Raw genomic sequence first — 18,736 nt, 5'->3', positions numbered from 1 at the left:
CTTTCTCTTTCCTCTGTCTCACTGCTGTCTCGCTTCTTTATCTATCTTTCAGGATTCTCTTTTTTCTTCTCTTTATTTTCTTTCTCTCTTTCCTCATTTCTTTCCCTTCTTACTCTTCCTTTCCTCACTCTCTTCATCTTTCTACTTTCCCTAGGTTTCTCTTTCCTTTTACCAATAACGGTTTCTTTTAATCGTGTTTTCATTTTCTTCGTTGATCAGGCACACTTCTCTACAGTTCTTTCTTTATATGGTTCCTCTTTTTGTCACCGCAGTTGTATCCTTCAATCTCCCAATTTTTTGTCACTTTCTTTTAAATTTGTAACACCGTGAATTTAAACAATATTTATAAGGTGCATCCTTTTGCATCTTTTTCCTTGCCCTGCCTAAACCTAACTGTTAGCTAAACAGGAAATCTCCAAACATTAAATTCTGTGATGCTGCCACAAATCCTCAGCTTTTATGAAGACCTATCCCTAAAACCCGCCATTTTCGTTGAATTTTCAGGAGTCTGGATTCCTCATGGGAACATACAGCCAATAATATGTCAATTGGCTGTATGTCTTAGTGCTTGGTAATGGCCTTGCAGTACTTGAGTGGTTTGCTCGTGGATGGTAGACCAAAACCGGATTAATGGTGTACAGTTGTGTGATATATGTCGCGCTGGAGGACTTGCCTACTATGTCCAAGGCTTAATGGTAAGCCACACTTAGATATCTTTAGGGTACCTTGCACTGTGATGGTTTTGAGACTGCATGGTGTGGGCAAATCTAAAATGTGGTTGTTACAGTGTTAGACTGTTTGTTGCCCTCTGTGATACATCAGTTATTTGAGCTTGCTGGCAAGTGTGTGGATTGTGAACTGGCATGTATAAAGTACAAACATAGTCAAACGTACAACAGGGCACGGTAGGGACGAAGCATATTGGTACCTGCGCATCTATGTGTGAAAATAATTAGGTGGTGCAAATGCATTTGAGTAAGGGAGTGGCAATATCCGAAACAAGGTCCAGAATATATCATACTTGAATGCTAGTAGGACAACCGATAATTCAGCCTCTATATAAGCTCTGACAAGATACATCAGCTCACAGAATTCCACTGATGTTGAAGTGTTGACTTTTTAAACGAAATGATAGCCTTGGAGGACTACCATGCCAGCATCAGACACTTTGACCACTTCCGCTTTGTCTGAAAAATCAAATAAATTCTAGAGTGGCCTGGTTCAGTGGTTCCACTAAATATTGACTCTTTTAGCGTGCAGCATAGACTGGTCACTAAACTGGTGGTACATGTGTAAGACACTGCTCTGGAAGGCATGTCCTTGTTACCAGCACTCTACGTCACCTCTCTGAAAAATGTGCGTACAGACCATGTGCAACCAGTGGTACTGCCAGTTCTGCGGTTACCTCTGATTTACAAAAGGAAACCGTGTTGTCATTGTGATAGTTCATATGCAAGAGGCTATCAGGGTCCCTTACCTGTGCAAGTGCAGTTACTGCAGGAGCACCATCCACTCCGCCATAGTCTGACGTTCTACCGATGCCCTTCGCATCCAAAACACACATACGCCACATTCTACAACACGTCCACAATGGATACCTAGATTACTATATAAACTTGCACCACACAATCTTCAGATTAGCTTCACCTCTTCCAAGCAGTGTTTTGTGCCCCCAACTACCCTAGAATGAGGAACTCCACATATTCTGACCGCTTTCTAGAGGATCACTCCTCCAAGCACACAGTGGACCTAAGTGAAGAATACACAAAGGCCTTACCTTGGAACACCTATGCTGCATCATGTAAACACTCTGAGAGCTGCAAAGCGCTCTTTCTCAGACCTTTCACTAGGAGGTGGAGACCCCTTTAACAAGGATCTGTTCTAATACGCCCACAGGTGCACCCTGTTATGTAATTACTCACCTACAAGCTGCAACGTATGCAGCGGAAAGAGCACTTTACCACATGGGGTATGGCGGCAAAGATCCTCCAACAACAGAGTATCTAGCCTTGAGCAGTCTCGAATAGCCAAGTTTTCACTGGCTTCTAAAACGAAGTTGATTTTCAATAACCTAGATGGAAGAAGCAGAGAATTCAACAGCAGAACACCCTGGAAAGCCAGAGAAGTGCTTATGAGTAGACTTAAGGGAATTGAAGTGAATTAGCCTGACCTGAGGCAGATTCATATGCATTGGTAACAGCTGGAAATCTTTCTAGGCTGCTGAGGACTTCCGTGTGGCCGTGCAGATAGTCTTAAACCCCAACCATAGTTGCTTTTGGGGAAATAGATTCTTGATGCGCATACTTGTATGTAAGAGCTGTTTATCGTGGGGCCTCTGGTCAGGAAAACGTCAGTGGAGAAGTGTTGGCCACCATTAGATTCAATATCTCTATTGTGCCTCCACTGACAGCAAGCATGCCTTCTTGCATTCAGTGATACATTTTGTTTAAAGAGGCGCTGAGAGTGGCCCTAGACTTGTTTCCCGCCTCAAACTGAATGTTTAGTTGTGTATTGTACGTGCATAGGTGGAAATCTAGCATGAGAATCTGATTGGTCCCGCTAAGTCTGGCCTACCCCCTTGAACAAGAGGGAGGTTATGGCCAATCACTGACGGACCATGCAACTAAGCTTGATGGCCTAGAAGAAAAACAAGCATTGGCATAGCCAATAGGTCTCGCTTTTGGGACCTTATAAGTATTTAGTTATGCAGCACAATATCCTTGGTGCAACAACATCAACTGTTGTATGGCTAAGCACTTATAAGGTCCCAAAGGCGAGACCTATTGGCTATGCCAATGCTTGTTTGCTCTGTCTTCCTGGGCACTCACCAGTGTGCGTGGGTGAGCCGCATCGTCGCGTCTGCCTGCTCACTCCACCTGGCCCCGGTGGCTCCCTCTGTAGGGGTGCAGGTGGGTGCATGTTCAGGGGACCTCAGCACCGCCAGAGGGAGGGGGGCCAGGCCGGGCTTGGAGAATTGTGTGACACCCCCTCATGGGATTTGAAATAAGGGTTCTCTTCTGCAGCAGTTGTCTCGGTATGCCCTGGGTCTCGGGCGAGTGGTCACCCTGAGTTGCCACCGCGTCACCACCAGACCACCAAGCCAGCTATGTCCGACCCCCAGTGCGAGGTACCTTTTTTCCTCCTGGGTCTTCGTGGGGATGTTCAGGTGTATCCCAGGGGGTAGGTTCGCGGGGTCAATTTTTCGGACCCTTAGGGAGGACCTCCCGAGGTGCAGGGGGTTGCAGCGTCCCAAAAATGCAGTGGTCTCGGGCCTGCGTATGTCACTGGTTCCCTAGGTGCTCTTGGTGTCCTCAATTGAGGTGCAATTTTCCCGTGTTGGGGAGGAATGTGGTGGGCTCCTTGCGCTTCAGCACCCTGACTTCCTACAGGGGATTGTGTTCCGGGTGTGGCCCGGCCTACCTCTCAGCTGGGGTAGCAGCTGCCGCCCGGCTCTGGCCGCACAGGGCCCCACTGGCCAAGTCCACACAATCAAGGCAAGCCCTGCAGGCCCCAGCCGTTCAGGCTCCGTCTTTATTGGGGGCCCCTGCAGGGCCTAGGCGGCAGCCACAAAGCTGAGGATCAGCAGGCCCTGCTTACCAGGGCTCCTACCCTGTCCATGCAGTCGGATGTAGGCCGCAGGTCGGCCACTCTTCTGCGCTGGTGATGCCCACAACAACATCAGGGTATATCCTCCTCACGTAAGCCCCTGGCGCTGCTCCCGCGGTCCCGGCCCTCACCCCTGAGTACCACCTACTCCACGGCTCGCTGCCAGGGTGCTTTCCAGCGCTGCCCTGCAGCTCCCTCCGGACCTGGGGAGAGTCCATCGGAGACGCCGGGGCAGGCTACGATTCCGCCTGGCTGCATTCTATTTTGGGAAGGCAATCAGTGGCGGAGGTCTCGAGCTGTTCCAATCTCTGTCTCCTTGGTGAGGGGAATACTTTTTATCACAGTTTGCCTGCGTGGAAGGAGAAATTAACCGATTTTTGGGTGGGCGGTTGGTAGAGCTGTTAATGCTGTCTGTGCTCCTTTCGCCATCTTTGCCAAGCCCCCCCATCTATCAGTATAGTTTATGCCTCGGAAAAAAACAATAGACATGGCAAGAATTGTTGCACTGGTGAGCCATAAAACTTGATGTGAAACCCTTTGATTGTCTGGAGGACCCACGCATCTGCGGTTAACATTTCCCAGTTGTGTAGGAACATTGCCCACCGCCTCCCACTTTTAGTCAAGGTAAAAAGGGCAAACACTCAACTGATTGGTTTCCATAGAACTTTCCTCTGGGGGGTAAAATTCCCATTGGTCAAGACAGGGTCTCCCATTGAGTCCTGCTATTTCCTTGTCCTAGGGAGGGACCTTGAGTGAAGAAGCAGCCAGATGAACTCCCCCTGCCATGACCAACCCGATAAAAATTAGAGGGTAAAAGATGAAAATATACTCTCTGGACCACAGCCCCTGATTTTATATGGAAGCCATGTCCTCCAGTTTGGGGTCAACTTTGATCCGTAGGAAACACCGCCTCTCCGTGGGCAATACGCCATTTGCATTACCAAGAAATTTTCTAGCGTGTTTCGCCCAGCCAGAGATGAAGTTCGATGGGACCGAATTACCTGAAGATATTGCCTTCTCTGACAGATCCAGAATCTTACTCAAAGGCCCTATTACATCTATGACCTCCAGGATCTATAGATACACTTCTTAGGTTCGCAAATATATTTCAGCAATTGTTGAGTAATCCTACAGGATGCATGATCGGATATGACCACTTGACGAATATGTATGATGTACAATATAAGAAATGTGAAAATGGCAATAAAAATAAGTTTAAAAAAAAAAAAACATGGCTCATCTGGTATTGATGTCTGGTGTAAGGGCAGTGGCAGCCAGCACAGGTGATAGTGGTGTGGCAGGGTGCGGCAGCGGGACTGGGTGTGATCAGAGCTGGGTGGGGTCAGGGAAGTCGACAGACAATAAGTAAAATTAAATACAAATAATAATAAAACCACTTACCTTGCGCTCATCACATTGGCTACTCGGGCGTTGTGCCTAATGGAGAAGGAATAATACGGACCCTGCAGGTGGTTTTGGTTTCCAGGTTTCCCGGTAGATCAGAGATTAAAGACACAGGCTCCGTGGGGCGTGCGGCTTGTCTGAGATCTTTCGATAATGAGCTTGCCGAACGGGAAGGAACAAGATTCGCGTAGCATGCCTTACACTGCATTTGCCACCTCTAGTGGGCCCGACTGTGCACTGCATTCTCATGGTACCTGGGGAAAAGAAATGCAATAAAATCCGTCTGTTAAAGGAGCGCTGAAACGTGCTCCTACAACAGCAACAGGCTGCAAGGGAAAATAAACAGACATGATAGGCATTCGTAATCAGAGAGAGAATATAACGAACACTCATCTTGAGTTGGAGCAGGAAAGAAAGAAGAATTATATGGGGCGACACTTACTATGAAAGACTATGAAGACTGTCAATTTATCTAAAGTTTTTGTATTTCTTTTTCCGTGGGTTGCTGGGAAAGGTAGTTTATCTGTATATGCTGAAGTATTCTGCAGTATAAAAATAAAGGAAGAAATCCTCACCTGCGGTCCTGCCATGCAATTGAAAGTGGATTGTAAAGTGTATCCAGTTTTGCTATATAAAGGCCAGAAGATCTTTACCAACCATTCCAAGAGCCCACATTACAAGAAAGAAAGGTTCCTTGAGGGCTTTCTTTGGAAACATTCCCTTAATACCAAAAATACCAAATACCATTCCCTTAACAGACTTTTGTACGGCGGCAACTAGGTCAAATTCATACACTTTCACAAAACACTATTTTGTTGATGTTCACAGACTTTTGTAGGACAAACAGTCTAACGAACATTATTTCTAGCATCTGCACCATCTAATGCCTAGAGCTACCATAAGTACTGCTTTACCGTCTATGCATAGCCTGTGTATCTGCAGCTAACACAGCTGCAAATGGAGTATGTCATCCTGTTAGCATCTATTCATAGCATGTAGTGCTACAGATTGACATGTGCACTCTTGCCTCCCAGGCAGGTATAGGTTGGCACATATGAATTACATATACATACGATCATGTTACACGCATGCCCAACACCAATAACTATCTTTGATAACTCCATTCTCACTTGCCAACACGGCAGGGGAAAAAATAAAAATAAACAGTCTAACCATTGGACGTGTGCATTCTCTCGAAGAAGAGGAGACTCGATGTCACGTCAGCAATAAAAAGACTTGGCATGATTTTGTTATTCCTCTTGACTCCCTCGTTGTCTTGGTTCTCAGCACTGAAACTTCCCTGGCAGTGCTGAGGGGGAACATGGTGGCCACCAGCTAATGGCCGTGAGCTCCCGGGAGGAGAGCGTCTTTCAGGTGTCAGCAGTTTCTCCCTCCCCCCCTCCAACTCCTACCAGCACACAGCAGCTACCGCCACGCTCTGTGCCCCCTATCCTTGATGTGTCTGCCTCAGCAGCCCCTCGGTACGTCCTCAGCTCTGGCGGACTGTAGGGCTGGGCTGATCCCCCCCTGGGAAGCAGCTGCAAGGGATCAGCAGTGGTCCCAGGCTGCTACCATCCAGGCCTGGGACAGTGGAGGCAGAGACAGCACAAGCCAGAGGAGAGCTCAGGAGGGCCTCTCACAGAATGTAGGTGTGCCTGAGGAGCTACAGGGTGTTTTCCAGCCCTCGCAGAGGACTTTGAAGAGTATTCTAGTCACAGAGGAAGAAGTTCCGTGTGCTCAACTTTTTATGTCAATGGAGAGGTCTGGGTTACCTCCAGAGAAGTCTTCTAAATTGTGTGAGAAGGTCCTGAGATAACTTTATGTACCAGAGCTGGTACAACTGCTGCTACAACAGCGTTGAGGGTAAGCCCTGGTTGTGAAAGCTCCTCAGTTTATGCAGCCCCATGTACTAAGGGGACAGGGCATGGAGTAAACCACCTATATAGTAAAGCAGGGGAATTGGAGCCTGTAGTGGCAAATTCTGTGAAGCTAGGAAAAACGTCGAAATTGCCTGGGAAGAGCCCGCGAGGTAGAAGTGACCCTCTCTTGAAAATCTTTCTATAAAGTCTTGTAGGCTTCAACTTTATCCAACAAAGATAGAGAAGTTTAAATGGGAGAACCCAGATGTCATCTAATATGGAAGCTCCACATAAGTCGCCTTCAGTTAGTGAAGGCGACTGACAAAATAAGAACAGTGGGCCTTAAGTGGATAGAGTCTCTCCGGATGACCTAAGAAGTGTAGCCCAGATCCTTAGGTACAATAGATTTGGGGCTCTCGCAATATCCAATGAAGTATGCTTGGTCCAAGGTGGCAGTCAGAGTGTGCCAGAGGCAGGGGGGCTAACTGCGGAACACTCGGAAGAATAATTTCTTTTTAAGAGTTTTATATAGCGCGAACTAGACCCGAGACATAGGGTATCAGAGCCCTTTACATGAGCACCAGTTTCGTTACAGAAGGACATATTGATTTTTGTTAGGCGCGGGGAGATTAAGTGATTTGCCCAGAATCACAGGATGATGAGCGTCGGTGCCGAGACTCGAACCTGGTTACCCAGCTTTGAGGTCGCCCGCTATAGCTGTAAGGCCACATCCTTTTCCCATTGGTCATTAGTCTCTATCCTCTTAGGATCAATGAAGGCACTGCATCACTGGATATAATCTGGGATACTTTTAAAGCCTACATAGGAGGGGTGTTGAAAAGTCTGGCATATGGTGAAAATTGAGCGGAAAAGGCAGAGCACAATAGTTTGGAGGAAAGAGTGGGGGCATTGGAAGTCAAGATGCAACAGCAAAATGCATGCTTCAATACCATCAGGAAGGGGCTAGCAGGCAAAATGGAGGAGGCCAGGCTAAATTACAAGGTCAAATTGGAAGCAATGTGTGTAGAGAGATGGCAAGCCAGGTGTTTGCAGCAATTTGAATGGAGAGAAAGCAGGGGCATTTATAGCATGGAAGGCAAGGGCAGAGAGGTCTAGAAATGGCATTAGGGAGCTAGTAATCAATGTGCAGGGTGATGTAACGAACAATAGAATAACGAAATGGTCAAGTAGTACACATCAATTAGAAGACAAACAATAATTCGCATCCACAGTACCGAGTTTTAAAGTCCAATATGTGAGTAATGCAATTTATTTGCAATGCAGTTATTATTTTAATATTTGGCAACGCAGTTGCTAAATACTCCTATGGTGGTACAAATATTTACACTAAATGGTGCTCAGGGTTGGGTAACGGGAAAAGAGGAGTGCTAGTGAGCAATGTGAAGACATGAGTGTAGTGGACAAGGACAGGGTGGTGTGACATGTATCCATGACATTTGCATGGTGATACTGATTCGTCCTTAAAAAAGGTCAGTTGTTCCGAATATATTACATAGCTGTGCATGAACACTGTCAGTAAATTACAGTTGTCCTGGCTTGTTATCAGGTTTTTGTCGACGTTTCAACCCCTATGAAATTAACTAGGTGAGTCCAGCCTTATGGTGGGGTCGTCATCAGGACTATGATAGAGCACCTAGAGGCAATGGAATATTGTGTGTTAGGATAATGACATTCTTGTCAAACGGTAGTAAATGCGAAAGGAATATAGAAGGTGATTACCTAATTGGCCATCCAGCTTATTCCTTTCAGTTGGGATTTTGTATGAAAGTGTGGCTCAACAGAGCTCCTAAATGCAGAGAAAACACCTATATTGCGAAAGAAGACAAATCATGGCAATTGGCTGTGTACATACCCTGCGTTAAATGACACTTACTTGAAAGAGAGGAAGGGTGAGGGTACGGTTGTCCGTGCACGTACGTGATAAAATATAGCATGTCAAAAGATCGCTGGCATATTACAGATGAATCTAAAAGAATGAAGGACAAATTGGGTAGCATCGGGTATTGTCAAAGATGTGGGTGTGGTACTCAACACATCTTTGAAAACATGACTAGTATGATAAAGACAAGATTTCAAGTTGCTCATATATCCCAGTAGGGAGATGAGACAAGGGGGACCCCCGGCAGCCGCCGAAGGTACACTGTCATGACAGCATGTAAAACAGATTGCTAAACACGTTAAAAGATGTGTATGAAACATCTTTGAGGGATCAAATGTAAATGCACAAAACGAACACTGCTGATTGTCAGCGGCGTTCATCCAAGACCGCAAACTCCCAGTAGGGGGATGAGGGAAAAAAGAAACAATTAAGAAAACTTAATTAAGTGCGCTCTGCGGTGTTAAAAAATAAACCACAATAAAGGACACCATGCGTGTGCATCTCATGTATGTACTTATAATGAAACAGATCGCTGGGGAAAGAAACCCTCACCTTTTTGACATCCGTTCGCCTCCAGTTCTGATAACCAAGTGAGCTGGCGGTTACCGATCACGTTTAATGGACGCGGAGGTAGGCGAGTACGTCGGGTGCAGCAGCTGGATGGCTGCATGTTAGGGGACGTGTGACTCAGGACTGCTATGACGGACAGATTCCAGGTCTGCGAGCATCGTACGGTTAAGGGTTGTTGGTAGATTTCAGAGGCATATCAAAGAGGACCGGATATCTGGTGATGCCAAATGTCTATACACATGTGTGCAGATATGTATACCAGTGACTCCTCAACTTCTATAGAATGCACATTACTCGTGCACAAAATAGGATATTCATCAAAGACCAAAGCTAAATGAAAGATATATAACCAGCGTTGATGTTAAATAGAAGTATTAAAAAAGGCAATCGAGTGGCGATTACTCCCTCATGATTGTTGATATATACGAGGAGCCTCAAGGAAAAAATACATTTGTAAACAATTGTTTAACATATAAAACGGTGCCTTATGTTAACCCCTTCTGTGCCCATGACGTGATGGACTCGTCAAGGAGCACAGTCGCGCTGTGCCCATGACGAGTCCAGCACGTCATGGGGCATTCCCTGGGGAATCCCTCTGATGCGGGCACCAGAGGGATTCTCTTTCATTAAAAATAGCCTCGGGAGCTGGGGCAGAGCTTCCCCAGCTCCCGAGGCACCCCCCCTTTCACTGTAATGACGATCGGCGCGCACGTCGCGCCGAAGTCATTACAGTGAAAGTGAAAGTGAAATGAGCCAAGAGGCTCATTTCAGTTTCACTTTCTACGTGCTCAGGGGGCTATCTCAGCCCCCCGAGAACGTAGAAAGACGGGAGAGGTATCGTTGGAAAGGGGAGAACCTCCCCTTTCCAATGGTACCCCTCCCCAGTGGATCCCTGCTTGGGGATCGCCACAGGAGGGCGATCCCCAAGCAGGGATCCACCCACTAGACACCAGGGAGGGGGGAGCGGCCCCTTGGGCAAGGGCCTTTGCTCCCCCCTGGTTGCTTTGGCGCGATTTAGTCTTTTTGCCCCCCCTGGGGGGCAGATGGGGGCATTAGATAAATTTGAGGTTTGCAGGGCATTCTGAGTAAGGAAATGTTGGGGGATCCACGCAAGCCATACCTTCCTGGAATCCCCCGGGTGTCTAGTTTTCAGAAATGTGTGGGTTTGGTAGGTTTCCCTAGGTGGCTGCCGAGCACCGGGCCAAAAACCCAAGTGACCCCCCTTGCAAAACCAGGTCATTTTGAGATAGGCAATTTTCATGTCGCCTCACTACGTTTTGGGCCCTTGCCAGTCGCGGGTACTTGGGCCTCCCACACGAGTGAGGCACTGTTTTTATCGGGAGACCCGGGGGAACGCTGGGTGGTAGGAAATTTGTGTCAGCTCAGTGATGCCACAACTTTCCCACACAAAAATGTGTGAAAAAGGTGATTTTTTCAGCTAAATTTGAGGTTTGCAGGGCATTCTGGGTAAGGAAACGTTGGGGGATCCACGCAAGCCACACCTCCCTGGAATCCCCAGGGTGTCTAGTTTTCAGAAATGTGTGGGTTTAGTAGGTTTCCCTAGGTGACGGCAGAGCTAGGGTTCAAAAACTACAGCTAGGCACTTTGCCAAAAAAAGTTCATTTTTCACTGCGAAATTGAGGTGTGTCCACGATGCGCCGTTACCTGTCGCGTGCACTGGGCCGACCCACACAAGTGAGGTACCATTTTTCTTGGAAGAATTTGGGGAACACGGGGTGGGTGGAAATTTGTGGATCCACGCAGATTCCAGAACTTTCCACCAGAGAAATGTAGGGAAAATGCATTTTTTTGGGCAACTCTTTAGATTTGCAAGGGATTCTGGGTAACAGAACCTGGTGGGAGGCAGTCAAGTCACCCCATCCTGGATTCCCCTGGGTGTCTAGTTTTCAAAAATGTATAGGTTTGCTGGGTTTCCCTAGGTGCCGGCAGACCTATGGTTCAAAAACTACAGCTAGGCACTTTGCCAAAAAAGGGTCATTTTTCGCTACGAAATTGAGGTGTGTCCATGTTACGTTTTGCGCCGTTTCCTGTCACCAATAACTGGCCATTACCCATGCGGACATTGCATAGCCTGTCCCACGACATCGGTGGTAAAGTCCTGTGTCCTTAATGGAATCAAATGGACATTGCGGCAACATACAAACTGCCTGACAAAAAATGTCATTTATTGTATAGAATGCCCTTGCGGTCTATATTATATAGGCAAGACAACACAAGAAATTAAAAAATGCATAATCCAACATCAATCACGCATTAGATGTAAAATTACCACTGCACCCATGGTAGAACACTACGTGGAGAATGAACATACCCCCACTGATATGAAATGGTTTGTATTGGAGACTGTAAAAAATACAAAACGAAGACAAAATGTTGAGCGCCTACTGACTCTGAAGGAAAACAGGTGGATTTGGTCAGTTAAAACGGTAGAGAAGGGATTGAATTCCTTTATTGAATGGCAAACTTTGGCGATACTGTAATCTATATGGCCCCTTGTTGTCTCACTGTATTATACAGGATCCTTCATTATTATCTTTTGTCTGGATAGGGGGTGCTTGGGCCCTTCTAGATCCATACTGGAAGTGCTGCAATCACGCTGTGATTAATCTCGTGCTCTTCTACTTATATGAAGGACATAATTCTGGGGACTAATATACAGCTGATTACATCGTACGATGTTATGTAGATTTCTATTCTGAATGATAGAAGACCTTTTATAAGCCATAGTGCTATGGACAATTGGTCACTTAGCCATGTGGTTGAGTTATCGGATTTTTTCCTGCCCTCTGTTTTTGTCGTATTTGCTGTATCTGCATTGATGCATCTGTGACCAGTCTTTTCAACTAATGAGCGTTTTTTCCGTTTGGATCAAGACGTTTTTAATCTACCATATATTCCATAGGTTCTGACATTTTATACTTTTGTCCCGCGATTGTCAGCTATATTCAGAAGGCAGCGGGGTATAGTCTAATTTGATTTTGAGTGTTAGACTCACTATTTGAAGCTTAAACGTCCACATTCCAAGATGGCCGATTTGTTTGGCTGTGATTTCATGACGATATACATCATGCCACTCTTGAAATAACGCATGCGTCGTCTTGCGACTCACACTTGGACTAATTGGCGAGGTGTTGAATGGAAGTGTAGCCAGTAAAGATACCCGTTATTGGTAAGGAATGGAGTGGGTCACAGACGGGTGGTCTAACTGTTATAGAGAAGAGAATTGGCGGAATCGTTAAGTGATTAGGTCTGTTTCCTTTGCTTGGTTACAGATTACGGACTTACGAAGCGCCGAGGAAACCTAGCGTTCTTTGTAAGTAACTGTTGGAAGTTTGAGCTATGGTACTCTGTGTACGTAGAGAGCAAACTTGTGGTATAATTGAATTGTATTTACGATATGCCTTATCTTTGGAATTATGATTTCTAGAACTAAGTGCTTCTACGGTGGAAAACCGGTTAAGAATCAAAACAAGAGATTAGGAAGTGTTTATAGTCTCGAAGAAGTAAGTGCATACTTTCTCACAAATCTCTACATTAGATACGTCCACTGAGTGGTGGTGGTGTGCGTTACTGTTCTGGCGGTTGTAATTGTAGATACTAGAGTGGTGTCTGGGACATCTCGAATTGACTTTTTGTGCACGGAGTTTAATCTTTTTCACTCTTCATCTTTTTTCATTGGGTGTTATATAGTTTACGGTGTCTGGGTACCTATTTACTATATCAGGTGGTTACCTTATGGACACACCTGTTTTCCTTCAATGTAGAGGCAATACAAATATTTAGAACTTAGATGTGGATATGTGTAAATAGCATGTTTAATAATGGAAGAAATAAATTTGTTTATAATAGATACATGGTGCAACTGTGGTCCTGAAGATGGTCTCGGTGATTAATATTATCAGATAGGAGACCGAAACGTCGACGCTGTGACACTTCTTTGGCATAAACAGAGTTCATCTGATGTGTTATGATATCGCAATTGTCTAAACAAGAATTTTCTTGGTGTATGACCAACTGTGGATGGTTCATTGCTGTATAAAAAGTGTCAATGACTACTGTTTATATGTGCTAAATCGACAGTAGTCCTATGTTGCCAATGTATAAATGAAAATATATATATTTTTTATTATTGTATATATAAAAAGATTGGTTATGTCAAACTACTAAAAAAAGATTGCATAAAAAAATCAACTGTGAGAATTGTCTTTATCTAAGTTCTTGAAAATGAAGTTCACTACGGTGACTACTTGATTAATGAATAGAAGCTAAATAAATCCTCAAGGTTTATCTTTGTTTAAAACGTTTCCTGTCACGGGCACTAGGCTGACCCACACAAGTGAGGTACCATTTTTCTCGGAAGACTTTGGGGAACACTGGGTGGGTGGAAATTTGGGGATCCAAGTAGATTCCAGAACTTTCCACCATAGAAATATGGGGAAAATGTGTTTTTTTTGGCAATTTTTGAGGTTTGCAAGGGATTCTGGGTAACAGAACCTGGTGGGAAGCAGTCAAGCCACCCCATCCTGAATTCCCCTGGGTGTCTAGTTTTCAAAAACGTATAGATTTGCTAGGTTTCCCTAGGTGCCGGCAGAGCTATGGTTAAAAAACTACAGCTAGGCACTTTGCCAAAAAAGGGTCATTTTTCGCTACGAAATTGAGGTGTGTCCATGTTACGTTTTGCGCCGTTTCCTGTCGCGGGCACTAGGCCGACCCACACAAGTGAGGTACCATTTTTCACGGAAGACTTTGGGGAACGCGGGGTGGGTGGAAATTTGTGGATCCACGCAGAATGTAGAAATTTCCACCAGATAAATGTGGGGAAAAAGTGGTTTTTGGGCAATTTTTTAGGTTTGCAAGGGATTCTGGGTAACAGTTGGAGGCAGTCAAGTCACCCAATCCTGGATTCCCCTGGGTGTCTAGTTTTCAAAAATGTATAGGTTTGCTAGGTTTCCCTAGGTGCCGGCAGAGCCAGGGTTAAATAACTACAGCTAGGCACTTTGCTAAAAAAGGGTAATTTTGCATTGTGAAAATGTGGTGTGTTCACGTTGGGTTTTGAGCCATTTCGTGTCGTGGGCACTATGCCTACCCCTACAAGTGAGGTACCATTTTTATCGGGAGACTTAGGGTAATTCAGATTTGTAAAGGAACTGTTATTACCTATTGACTTTCGATGCATTTCTGCCTTCCAAATGAAACACATTGTGTAAAAAAGAAGTCATTCTAAAAAATGACTGATAATTCTCATGCTAGTATGAGTATTCCCAATTTCGGATATGTGCAAATATCTACTGTTTCTAAACTCTATATTTTGTTCCCATTTCAGAAATACATAGGTGTCTTTCATACCGATTTTTCCATGTACACATTTTTACAGAATACTTACTATATACCCGGCACATAATAAAAAACCATTGCAAGTTGCTGCTCAGTATTTGGCTCTGGGTTCGTCGGGTTCTTGGTGAACCTGCAAGTCCTATATACCCCCACAACCAGTAATGTCCAGCGGATGTAACGGTATATTGCTTTCAAAGAGCTGTCATAATTAGAAGAAGTTACAGGTGAAAACGTTGACACAAAAGTCTTTTTTATTCAACACATTTTTAATTTATCCTATATTTAACTGTTAGTTTCTATAAAAAAAACCTTGATGGATCTACACAAATGACCCCTTGCTAAATTCAGACTTTTGTCTACTTCTCTAACATGTATAGCTTTCCAGGATCCATTATTGCTTTTGTACCCATTTCTACCATTAACTGGAAGGAGGTTGAAAGCACAAAAAATAGCAAAAATAGGCTATGTCCCAGAAAAATGCCAAAACTGTGTACAAAATTTTGGGTTTCTGAGAAAAGTCTGGTATCCCCTAAAAGCTGGGAAAATGGTAATTTCAGTCCCACAAACCCTTTTTTGATAACACTTGCAGGGAAAAACCCAGAAGCTTTCATTTGCAGCCCGTTTTTCCCATTTTCCCCCCAAAAACCTAAATTTTGCTGTATTTTGGCTCATTTCTGTGACCCTCCAGGGGAATCCACAAACCCTGAGTACCTTCAGAATCCCCATGATGTTGTAAGAAAAGGACGCAAATTTGGCGTGGATACCTTATGTGGTCAAAAAGTTACAGGGGCCTCAGCGCGCACTACCCCAAATAGCCAAAAAAGGGCGTGGCACAGGAGGGGAAAAGGCCTGGCAGCGAAGGGGTTAAAAACACATTTGTAAGCAGTTGTTTAAAATGGCATAACACCCGGATAATCATGTAAACATAAACGTAATATTGACAGATGTATCTTGGTGTGGGCATTAACAGTACTACTCAGTAGCAAGAGTAGACATTTGGGCATATGTGCCCTCAAGTTCATTGAGCCCATTGCTCACAGTGTCCAATTTATGCATCCATTTACATTGCCTTATGTTTAAAATGGACTTAATGTCACCACCCCTGTTACCCATGGTCACTTTCTCCAGGACCAGCCATCTCAGCGATTCAGGTTTGTGTAGTTTGGTGGTGAAATGTTCGACTAGGGCTGCACCTACTGTTCCGCATCCAATCCTACTACAATGTTCTTGTATCCTTGTTTTGACCTTTTGTCTTGTTTGTCCAATATATAGTTCATCACAAGGTCACAGGATGCCATAGATCACATCGGTTGTGTTGCAGTTGAAGAGAACTTTCAACTCGATGGTATACTGTTTGTAACAAAATTGTTTTGTCTCAACAGTCAACTTGCATGCCTTGCATTTAGTGCATTTAAAGTGTCCCACTATTTCTGGTAGATTCCATAGTGTTTGGATGGTGGGTTGGGAAGGTGTATCCAACAGAGACCGGATGACATGGTCTTTGACACTTTTGGCTTTTTTGAAGGAATGTAACGGGGGGTCCGAAATCTCAAGATCGTCTGAGATGAGATTCCAATGTTTATTTATGATTCTCTTTATTTCGTTGCTCCTGGTGCAAACGGTGGTTACACATATCATTCTTGAGATCTCTGTGGGTCATTGTTTTGGTGTGAGGAGCGCTTCTCGGTAGTAGTACCAGGCTCGTTTCCCTTTCCTGTTTGACCAGTCTTTTCAGATATCCACGTTCAATCAGGCGGTTGATTAGGTCTTCAGATTCTTGGAAGAAGTCATCTTTGAGGGAGAAGTTCCTACGTATTTGGAGGAATTGTCCGAAAGAAAGGTTGTCGCGGAGGCCTCTAGTATGATGGCTGTATTATCCCAGTAGAGTATTTCTCTCTGCCGGTTTTCTATAGAGTGTTGTATATAGATGGTCTTTGTCTACTTTAATGGTGATATCTAGAAAATCCATGGTATTCTCATGCCAATTGATGGGAAATATAAAGTCCAAGGAACTCATGTTCAGCCATTCAAAGAAGGCTTGAAGGTCTTTTTCGTTACCTGTCCAAATGAGTAGAAGATTGTCTATGTATCAGCACCACTCCATCACCTTGTCTTTGAAAGGGTTGGTATGGTGAAAAACGAATTGTTCTTCAAATTCATCCATAAATTGAAACGCCAGGTCTGGGGCGAAGGTTGCCCTCATGGCTACTCCCTTTGTTTGGTCAAAGAACTAGTTCTTGGAATATGAAGAAGTTCCTCATCATGGCTATTTCCAGAGTTCCACAATGAAATCCGTGGGAACGTAGGTCGGTTGTGGTCTTTTATTAAGAGCTTTAGTCATTGATTAGTGCAGGTTGTTGGTGGATACTAGTGTAAAGTGACACTATATCCAATGTCACAAGTAGTTGGATTTCTCCATTGAAAGGCATATCGTCAACCAGGTTAATCACTTGCATAGTGGCTCGTAGGTATGACGTGGTCAATTTTGCAAGTTGTAGTGTAGTCCCAAAAGTACCCTGTCATGCAGGACCTGCGATGTTTACGGATAACATATACTGTGGGTCTGGTGGCAGACTAACTTCGTACACCCCGCCGCATATGTTAGCCTATGGTTTGCATTAGCTAGCTCGCAGTGCCACTAGACTCTCCTGCTATCAGAGAGATTCGTTTTGGCAACCTCAGAACACAATAAACTCAGACTCGAGGAAACAATATATTATTTTCTACCCAGTCACTCGTGCATGCTTGATTTTGCTCTAAGAGAGATACACAGAAGACACAGTTGGGCGTTTTCACAATATGAGTTTATTGTACCGTTGTTCTTCTTATGTAAAATATATGCACTGCTATCACTGTAATACGGTAGCAGAGAAATAGCACCAGCAGTACAGTGAATAAAAAGAAATAGTATTGTTTTACCATTGTGTAATAGTCATGAACAAATATATGAATATAAAATGCATTTATAAAATAAAGTGCGTACTCCTAAGATGCCTAACTAGATGTACCTAAGTGTACCTAGTATGTGAGTAGGTGCTATAGAACCTAAGTCTAAGAGCCAACAATCCCACTAGGCTTTTAGTCGAACACCATTACATGAATAGTGAAAGTGTGGAACTTCGTCCTGGACTTGAGCTGGACACCCCGCAAGGGATCGTCAGACCACTGTCAGCTGGAGCGATGGCATGCCTGAGCTATAGCGTCTCTGGTCAGTGTGTCGGCCTCGAAGTCTCGGGTTCCTCCTGCCTTCTGATAGCAAGAGGCGCTGTATTTATACAGTCTATGTGTGTGTGTTACCCATTGTTCAGTATGAGGATGACGTTGTAGATTAAACCTTGTGAGTAGATGGGAGAGGTGAAGTGTACCTCCTGAAAAGTGTACTCATCAATTATTCATATGCGTTAAGGATGACGTCTTAGCAATATCGATTGGGAAGAACCCACCCTCTGCATGGAACTAGGTGAAAGGTTTAGTTCAAAAAAGGCTTCATCCTTATAAGGTGTTATGTCCATACAAGGCATTCTGTCCTTATTTGGAAATATGTCCACATAAGGCTCGTTCATATGAAATTACTGGCACTGATGTAGGGAAAGTGTACGATGTTCCCTGGACCTATAGTAGGGTACCGATATGAAATATAACAAAGTGGTTTTAAGAAGAAGTCAACATATTTACATACAGGTTTCAGAAAAGAGCCGCACCCGGAGATGATAGGTCTGCCTTGGGGTTTGTTTAAGTTCTTGTGCACTTTAGGTAGAGTGTAAATCGTGGGGAGCCGGGGTTGCTTGATGTTCTGATAAATAGCCTGCTAGTTTACCTCTTTTGGTGGTAATCAAGATTTGTTTCCTGATATCTTTAGTGGGATTTGCAGTTAGCCTGTTGTAGCTTGCTCCATCGTGGAGTTGGGAGTAAATTTCAGCTTTATAGTCCTGTGTGTTTTGGACAACAATCGCTCCGCCCTTGTCTGCTGGTTTGATCACTATGGAATCTACCAGAAATAGTGGGACACTTTAAATGCACCAAATGCAAGGCATGCAAGTTG

General features: G+C 44.5%; 1 protein-coding gene across 1 annotated transcript in view; it reads left to right on the top strand.

Moving 5' to 3' along the window:
• Positions 1-18,736, top strand: part of LOC146784501 (zinc metalloproteinase-disintegrin-like VLAIP-B) — a 3,966,015-nt gene that overhangs the window by 1,005,419 nt on the left and 2,941,860 nt on the right. The window lies entirely within an intron of this gene.

Source organism: Triturus cristatus, chromosome 11 (assembly GCF_964204655.1).
Source record: "Triturus cristatus chromosome 11, aTriCri1.1, whole genome shotgun sequence".
NCBI classification, from domain to species: Eukaryota; Metazoa; Chordata; class Amphibia; order Caudata; family Salamandridae; genus Triturus; species Triturus cristatus.
The sequence above is the reverse complement of the archived record's forward strand: the minus strand, read 5'-3'. Positions and strand labels throughout refer to the sequence as shown.